Source organism: Rhinolophus sinicus, linkage group LG12 (assembly GCF_036562045.2).
Source record: "Rhinolophus sinicus isolate RSC01 linkage group LG12, ASM3656204v1, whole genome shotgun sequence".
NCBI lineage: Eukaryota > Metazoa > Chordata > Mammalia > Chiroptera > Rhinolophidae > Rhinolophus > Rhinolophus sinicus.
In genome coordinates, this window is record NC_133761.1 from 16,113,494 (window position 1) to 16,122,106 (window position 8,613).

Below are 8,613 nucleotides of genomic sequence, written 5' to 3' on the forward strand. Positions count from 1 at the left end.
CATGAGAAATGGAAAACTTGCTAGGGTCATTTCTTTTTTTCTCTCATATCTCTTTCCTTTTGGTAGTTTAACCCAAGTATGATTAAGTTCCTCAATTGCTGAATCCCTAGAGAGAAGTCCAAGAGGGAAAGAAAAATATTTCCAGATTTTACTTTGTCCTTCTTGAAACTCCCAAAGCAGAATGTGTGGGTGTGGGTGTTGTATGTTACACAGAAAATCCTTTTAAAATCTTTCTTCCCATCTATGCCACCCTCATTATTCTTCCAACGGCAGCTGCTTTCCTTCCTTACCTCAAATCTTTCTCCCTCTGCCGCTCTCAACTCCCAACCAAGAACTGTCCCATCCACCAGCCTTTTCTGGCTCGCATCTTCCTCTATACCCTCTTTCTTTCCATTTCCATTTTTCTCTTCTCAGTCTCAGTCCTTTTCCATGCAATTTTCCCATTTTGCTTCTCCAGCTGTGTTTTTCTTTATATTGCCCTGATTCTGTCTCCCAAAAGCTAGTAAATATTCATTTTTCTTTAGTGAGCAAGAGAGGGGAAAAGATGTGGTAATACAATATTTTTTCTGGATAATTTTCTTCATCAATTTTTCGTACTAGCCCTGGCCCCAGGACTGTAGTCTAGATGATCAAAAAATGAAAAGTAGTAAGTTAATGAGGTTGCCATCGATGACTGAATCTCTCCCTCCAGAAAGTAAGTCTTACGGGCTTGAAGTCTTTTTTTGTTTATTCATGTAACAAACACTGATGGATCTTGTGTTATGTGTCCTGTGTGCCGGGAACTGGGCATGGTCTGGTCACCAACTAAGTACCGGTGACTCAGAGATAAAGGACATTTTTCCTGTCCTTAAAGATCTATCATCCTAAGATAGAAAAATAAGGAGCTCAACAAACAATTTCTTCTTTAAGAATCCCTTATTAAAATGCAAATATGTCTGGAAGAATAATATTAGGTTGGTGCAAAAGTAATTGTGGTTTAAAAAGTTAAAAATAGTTGCAAAAACCACAATTACTTTGGACGGGGGAGATAAGCAAGAAAGTCCCGTGTTGAGTAGCTCTGAAACCACAGTACAGGGCCTTTACCCCACTCCTGGAGCACCCATTGCACTTTAGCATATTAAAGGCTCTGAGAAGTCCTGCCAGAAATAACCGTACCCATTTGTTCAGTGCAGCATTTTCAAAATTCATTGAAGCATCAACTATTTTCCCCCAGAGAAGACCAACAAACAATCCATAGAACAAGCACTTGTGCAAGTGCTGTGCTAAACCAATCCTTAGCTTGACAGCAAAGATGTGATCTCAACCAGGTGAGTATAAGGTTCCTCAGGAAATCGATGTTGCAATAAACGGACTCCAAGAAGGTGATGGAGGCCCATGGCAAAAAAAAAAAAAAAAAAAGGGCTGAAAACAAACTTGCTAATTTCTATGAATAAAATTAATTATGGAGCAGCTACTACATGGTCACATCATAGCTCTGCCTCCAGCCATGGATGGGAGAGGGGACAACAAGAGGGTGACTTTGGCCCAGGCGCATCTACCTCTGAAGTTCAATTTTCTTTGTTGGAATATTGTGGCTTGGGGACAGATGGACTCCAGTATCCCTTTGCAGAACAAAATTTTAAGCCTAACTATAACTTTGTACCTCCTTATCTCCAATTTTGCTTCCAAAGAGAACTAGGTACACATTTAAAAATCTAGAAGCTCCAGTCCACGGCAGTTTGCTTTCCTTCTTAACACTGAAGAAGACTTTTTATTTTACATGTTTTTGTCTCCCAAAGTGTTATGTCGTTTCAAAGGAAATGACAACTTGGGCTACAATTTGAGCAATCACACAAGCACAAAGGCCCACTGTGGGTAACTTCACCGACACAAAAAGGTATTGATTTTTATTGGTTAAGCCAAAAATCTTTAAAAATTTTTTTTCTTAGACGCAATGGAACTAGGAAAAAAAAGTCATTCAAAGGATTTAAGAAATAGAACATGTGGTATTAAACTTGAAACTTTGGGTATTCTTCCATTAATGACACTGTATTGAAAAACGAAATTAGGGGAGTTAGAGAGAGGCTGAATTCAGAACTATACTTTAAAGGATTCAGAAAGATTCCCACCAACTCCCAGGAGATGATATTTCTGAAAGTGTGTTGGTGTGTGTGTATGTGTGCGCAGATGTGTGAGTGTGTGTATATGTGTGTGTATGTGTACAGTATTAAAGATGGGGGATGGGAACAGAGGAGGAAGAGACTGGCAAAGTTTCAAACAAAGACCTGATTCTCCTTCAGACAAGTTGACTTCCTCTCTGATACTGGGCAAGACAGGGAAGTCCCTGCCTTTATTTTCCCTTTATATTTGCCTCCATCACACCCCAAAATCCTTCAGTGATGCTGCTGTATGAAAATAGAGTAATCTTTTTTCTAAGTTTTTTATATGTTTTATTTCATTTCAAAGAACAAAAATTGTCATAACGAGAATCGGTCCTGACGAGCATGAGATAATGGTCTCTGAAATACAGTTTGACTGACTCTCACAAAAACAATGGCTATGTTCTCTGAGTACTCACTGTAAGTCAAACATTCTTGACATTACCTCATTTAATCCTCACTATATTCTGTTAGATATTATGATTCCCATTTTACAGATGAAGAAATGAAGGTTTATAGGGACTTGCTTTTTAAGTCAGATCACATAGCTAACTCAGCCATTGCTGACAGGGAAACGCAGAATCTCAACCATTTGGCAGACACACACATTTAGATTACACACACATTTACTGAGCACCTACTATACGCAAGGCACTACGCTAGACAGTCCCTTGCATCAATGGTTCTTGACCTCTTCTAGGTCACAAGCACTCATCTGCCACAACAGAGTATTGCTTGTGAGCCCTGTCACTACATGCTCCATTTCAGAGGTGACATTCCACACTGGGATGCCTTTTTTTAGCTCCAACTGTGTAGAAAAAAAAATGTTTTAATTAAAACAGTAAAAAAGAATAATAAATGATAAATTGTACCACATTAAAATTAATAAATTCAGTTCACAAAAGAAACCATTAAGAGAGTGAAAATGTCAGCTGCAGAGTAGAGAAAGATATTTGCAATTACATACATTACACAAAAGACTTGTATCTGGAAGATGCAAACAACTCCCACAAATCAATAAGACAGAGACAAATAATCCAAGAGAAAGATTGGTTTAAAAAAAAAAAAAAAAAGAAACGAAAAGATCACAAGTATTTTTGGAACTCTCCTGAAAGCTAGTGATGCTCTCGTCAAAAAATGTACCCAACACACAGACCTTTTCAGTGGGTTCAAGGACCTTCTGAACCCCTTCCCATTGTAAGAACTCCTGCCCTAAGTAACAGCAAAAAATTTAATTGGTGAAGAAGAGATGGTAGCAGAGAAATTGAGCCAGAAATGACTTGGCCCTCAATACACAGCAAAGTTCCTCTCATAGGAAAAGGGGAGAAAGTCATGAGGTACTCCACAGGCAGTTACTGGGTGCCTCCTGTGGGAAGTGTCATGCTAGGCCAGGGACACGGCAGGAAATTATGCAGCCACGGTCCAGACCTCATGGAGAATGTTGTTCAGAAGGGGAGACAGGTAAATAAGCAGGCACTAGATTTGTCATCCTCATTTTGCATTTTAGAGCTTCTCAATGCTTCCAAGGGTGTCCAAAAGACCAGCTAACTCAGCTCTGGTTGGATATAGTAAAGATATTGGTATTGCCCCGTTTATGTCTCAATGTGTAAAGTTGAAAATATAATGAGCACTTCTGTTAACAAAAATATATATTTTTTATTGCCTTTGGTAAAAAAAGGAAGCACATAGACCCATTCTTTCAAATGCTGATCCCAACATCTGTCCTCCAAAATTGATAGGAATGTATTCTCTTCAAATTAGGACTCTGGATTTTCTGTGAATAACAAGAATATCAGCTATGCCTTTTGGGGGGCCATTTCTGTTAAAATTTGAAATACCTTCTTTTTGTTCAATGTGTTGTTTAATTCAGCTGAAGTGGGGGGGGGTAAGATGCCTATTCGTAGAAAACCAACTACACATCCTGTGAATTCTTTTTTTTTAATGTTTATATGAATGCTTTTATTTATTCATAACCCATTTATTTCCACAAAGTCATTGAAGCAATTCACAAGAAAATACACCATAAAATAGAAAGCTATAAATATACTAAAATCAGTAACAGAGAAATTGCAGAGCAATTAGAAGACGAAAACAAGGATGTAGGTTGTAGCCTATCTACTTTGGCCATCATTATTAAAGAGGAGCCATAAATTTCATGTCAACCTTGGAGGCGATCAAAGTGATCTGATGCAGGATTTACAACATCCATAAAAATAAACATGGGTGTCTAGTGGAGCAGAATACCACAGTCGCATGAATTTTTAACTTAAAAGAGAAGAAATTGTGCGCACCGTGCTTAGGACTCGACCTCCAACCCCTGAGAGTATGAATTCGGTCTTCTCTGATGATGCGAGTAAATAAGTCGGAGAAGAACCACCTTGGAGGAAGTCAATGCTTCCTTCCCACTAAAGTCGGAGGAATATTTCATTCATGTATCTTTCTAGGTGGGACCCTGAGTGAAACAGTAGTTAATGCCCCAATGGCATATGCAGTAAAGGTTTTCCAGCAGCTGCCACTTATGATGTCCCTCAAAGGCAGCAAAGGGCACAGCAACTACGTGCAACCAGGTGGAAAAAAGTTCTGCGAGGTCCAAAGGCACGTGGGCTCCATTTATGAGCTCATCAAATCTTAAGGTTACCTAAAGGATTGAGAATGAGGAATAAGCAAGATAATGTGCTTATGGCTGGAGCTCCCTAGCAACCAACCTCAATCATAGTATAATAGCAATCATGTTTGAGCGTTTGCAATGTGGCAGGCACTTTAATGCCTTCTTTTATTTAATCCGTACAATAATTCTTAAGGTAGGTGTATTGATCAGGACTCTCAGTTGCAAGCGACTAAAGCCCAACTCATACTATGAGAGAGAGAGAGAGAGAGAGACAGAGAGAGAGAGAGAGAGATTTTTATTTGATGATGTATTGAATATTCCGGGGCTACCGTGTTTCCCCGAAAATAAGACCTAGCCGGACCATCAGCTCTCATGCGTCTTTTGGAGCAAATATTAATATAAGACCTGGTCTTATTTTAATATAAGACCAGGTATAATATAATATAATACCAGATCTTATATTAATTTTTGCTTCAAAAGACACATTAGAGCTCATAGTCCGGCTAGGTCTTATTTTCAGGGAAGCAGGGTAGGTGGAATTTGTGCCTCTCTCAATACCCACTTTCCACTCAGTGTCTACTTTCTTCTATGAGTGACTAAGATGACATCTCACGCCCCCAGGCTTGCACAGAAAGAGACTATTTCTTACACCATTCAAGCCAATCCTGAAAGTAGACTCTGATTAGCCATTTCTGGGTCACTTGCCCACCCATTGGCCCGGTCAGTGTGTCCGGAGGACGTGGCCCGCTCATTGGCTGGCCCTGGATTGACAGCCACCTAAGAATCTCATGGCATTAGAGGATGAGGAGCGTTGCCCAGAAGGAACGGACGCAGGGCAGACAAAAATGCCAGTCAGTCCCTGCAGTACATAGCATTATCCCCGCTTTCCAGAGGAGAAAATGGGGACCCAAAATGGCAAACGGCAGAGCCAAGATGAGACTATAATCATAATAGGTTGGGTTGTTCTGTGGTAACCAGCACTAACACCTGAAATGTAATGGCTCCGTGCACCAAAACATGAATTCTTCCTTACCTTCCATACCTGACTCGGACTGGGGGGAGGGGCAGGGAGGCTCCTCACAGAACTCAGGGACCCAGGCTGACATGAAGGTTCTAGCATGTGGAAAACTTGGATTCTGGGCCCATGAAACAGAGAAAGAGAGAAACGTGAAGCACTGCCATCGCTCACTAGCCAGAATTGGTCATGTGGCTCTGCCTAAGGCAAGATGTTGAGGAAAGGACTAGGGGAAGGGGTGGGGAGGGTTGTGGTGTCCACGTGGATATTTGCGAGTATTAAGTGTCTCTGTTGTGTAGGTCTGTACAACTCCAGACCTTTGTCTCTTAGCTGTTATCCCTCAGTCGCACATCCCTCAGGTGCCACAGAAGCAAATGTGAGTAGTAAGAATTTCTAGCCAGCCTTTCCCTGGAACAGCCAAATGTGAGGGGAAAAAAAACAGATATTCTAGTTGCTCAAGTGAGCCTAGGAGAAAGGAGAATGGCTCCATTACACAGCAGGCTTACAAAGCTGGCTAGCACACTGTCCAAAGGGCCACGTCAGCACCCGTGCCTTCCCCTCAGGAGCCACAGAGCAGGGAGCTGACATGGAGACTGACTGCTCCAGCCCAGTCTGTAGGGCTGCCCAGAACTGAGTCCAGCTGAGCGAGAGCCTCCTTTAGGCTGCCAGGTACTGGGATAAACCTCCAAAGCAATTGTGCTTCACAGCCAAGAGTTATGTTTCTGAATGTAGCATTTCCCATGACTTGAATTCTCGACTGCAGTGACAACAGCAGGCTGTCAGAGAATGGCCCGAATACACCTGGATGGCCAGAACTAAACTCCCGGTGGACGCTCAGAGCATTATGTGATGGCTTCAGGTTTTCGCATTTCTTCAAGTTTGAATTCAGCAGAGGAACAGTGGTTGAGAAATTGCAAGAAAAGTGCACGGCATGGCAGTGTGGTGACACCAGATGGGAGCATATACACTGGCATGAGTGGCTGCCACTGGGCTTCTGGAAGGACCTTCCTGCTTTGCTGTTCTGCAGGCCAAGAAGGCTCGTGCATCAGATTGTCACAGAACTGTTTCCTTCTCAACATTCCAGTGTTTCCTGAAATGCCAGGTATGTAGAGAAGACTTTTTTCATCACCCAGCTAACCACTCTCCCACACAAACAAACCATAACAACAGAAAACTATGAAGTATTTCTTGGTGGGGGGACAAGTGAGGACAATTTGAATTTTACTCCACATTAAATAATATTATGATACACTACTACATTTTTTTGAGTCATAATGGCATCGTCGCTATATGGGTGACTGTGGTGTTTTGGGGAAATCTTTGCTGGACTATTTAGAGATGGTTTCATGATATCTGTAACGTAGTCTAAATGGTTCAACAACAGTTAGAACCCACACATGTGTACATGCATCACATAAAGACATGCACACGTAGAGGGGGGAGAAAAAGCGAATGTGGTGTAACGTTCACAATTGGTAGATTTCGGTGATGAGAAATGGGTGTTCGTTGCATACTCTTGTTTCAACTTTTCTGTAGATTTGAACTTGTTCAAGGGAAAAAGAGAAGAAACAGAAAAGAGTCCTACTCCCATTTTCTATCCTTTTATCTTGCTTTATTTTCTGCAGAGCACCTACAATTCTCTGAAATTATGGATTTAGTTACGTTATTGATTATTGCATCTCCTTCTTCCACTGGAATGTGAGCTCCTGAGAGCAGAGCTTTCTTCAGTCTAGTAAACCACTTTATCCCAAGCACCTTGACCACAGTAGCACTCAATAAATAGCTGTTGAATGAATGAATGGACGAATGATCCATCCAATACCCTTGACCATCCCATATCCCAGTCTCCTCAGGGATGAGTCCGGGAAATGTGCTTTGAGCACCTCCCATGCCTCACAACCAATCGGCTCCCCAGATGACCATCGAATCAGCAAATCTGCTGATTTGACAGGCAGGGCACGTAGACCGAGGCACAATGCAGTGGAAGAAGTGTGATGATGGGGATAAAATAAAGTAGAGGTTTTAGAAGCTAGAGAAACAGGGTCTCAAGGGTGCCATGAGATGGGTCCACACAAAATAATGATGACAGTGAGACCCCTGTTCACTTTATGAAGGCACTTGGGCAAACCTCCGCCCAGTGAACCCTCAGACTCATCCTACAAGACAGGTAAAAGTATTAGCCTATTGACAGAGGAGGGGCCCAAAACAGAAAGGTTTACATGACTTGCCCAAGCTCCAGCACTTTTAACTGGCAGAGCCAAGATTTGAACCTTGCTTGTCTGACTCAAAATAATTTGCCTTTTTCACTACACAGTGAACCATTTCAAAATATTATTCACAATTACTAACAGGCAACATTTTTAATGGACAAGTGAGTTATATATGTATATACCAGGGGTGCCAAAAAAATGTATACAAGAGAACACTTTGGTCAGTGTTACGCAGTAGTTCATCGTAATCAGAAGTGTCTGGATGCTGATGGTAACCACTTTGAGCACCTTTTGTCATTGCAGAAGTCAAACATGACTTGTATTCGTTTTCTGTTATCGGTTTATATTGAATATTACAATTTTAATACAGTTTTCCTTTCTTAAAATGTGTATCCATTTTTTGGCACCCATTATATATATACATACACATAAACACACATATATACACACATACGCATGCATGTACTATTTGAGGATATATACAGTAGTCAAAAGAACATGTCCAAATAGTTTATCACATAAAAGAAAAACAGATATCTTTTTTTGTCTAAAAGATAGAACCTTGTAATGTACAATGACAACTACTTATTTTGTCATTGAGATGACGGTTCTAGACATACTGGTTTTGAGCTAAGCTTCTGG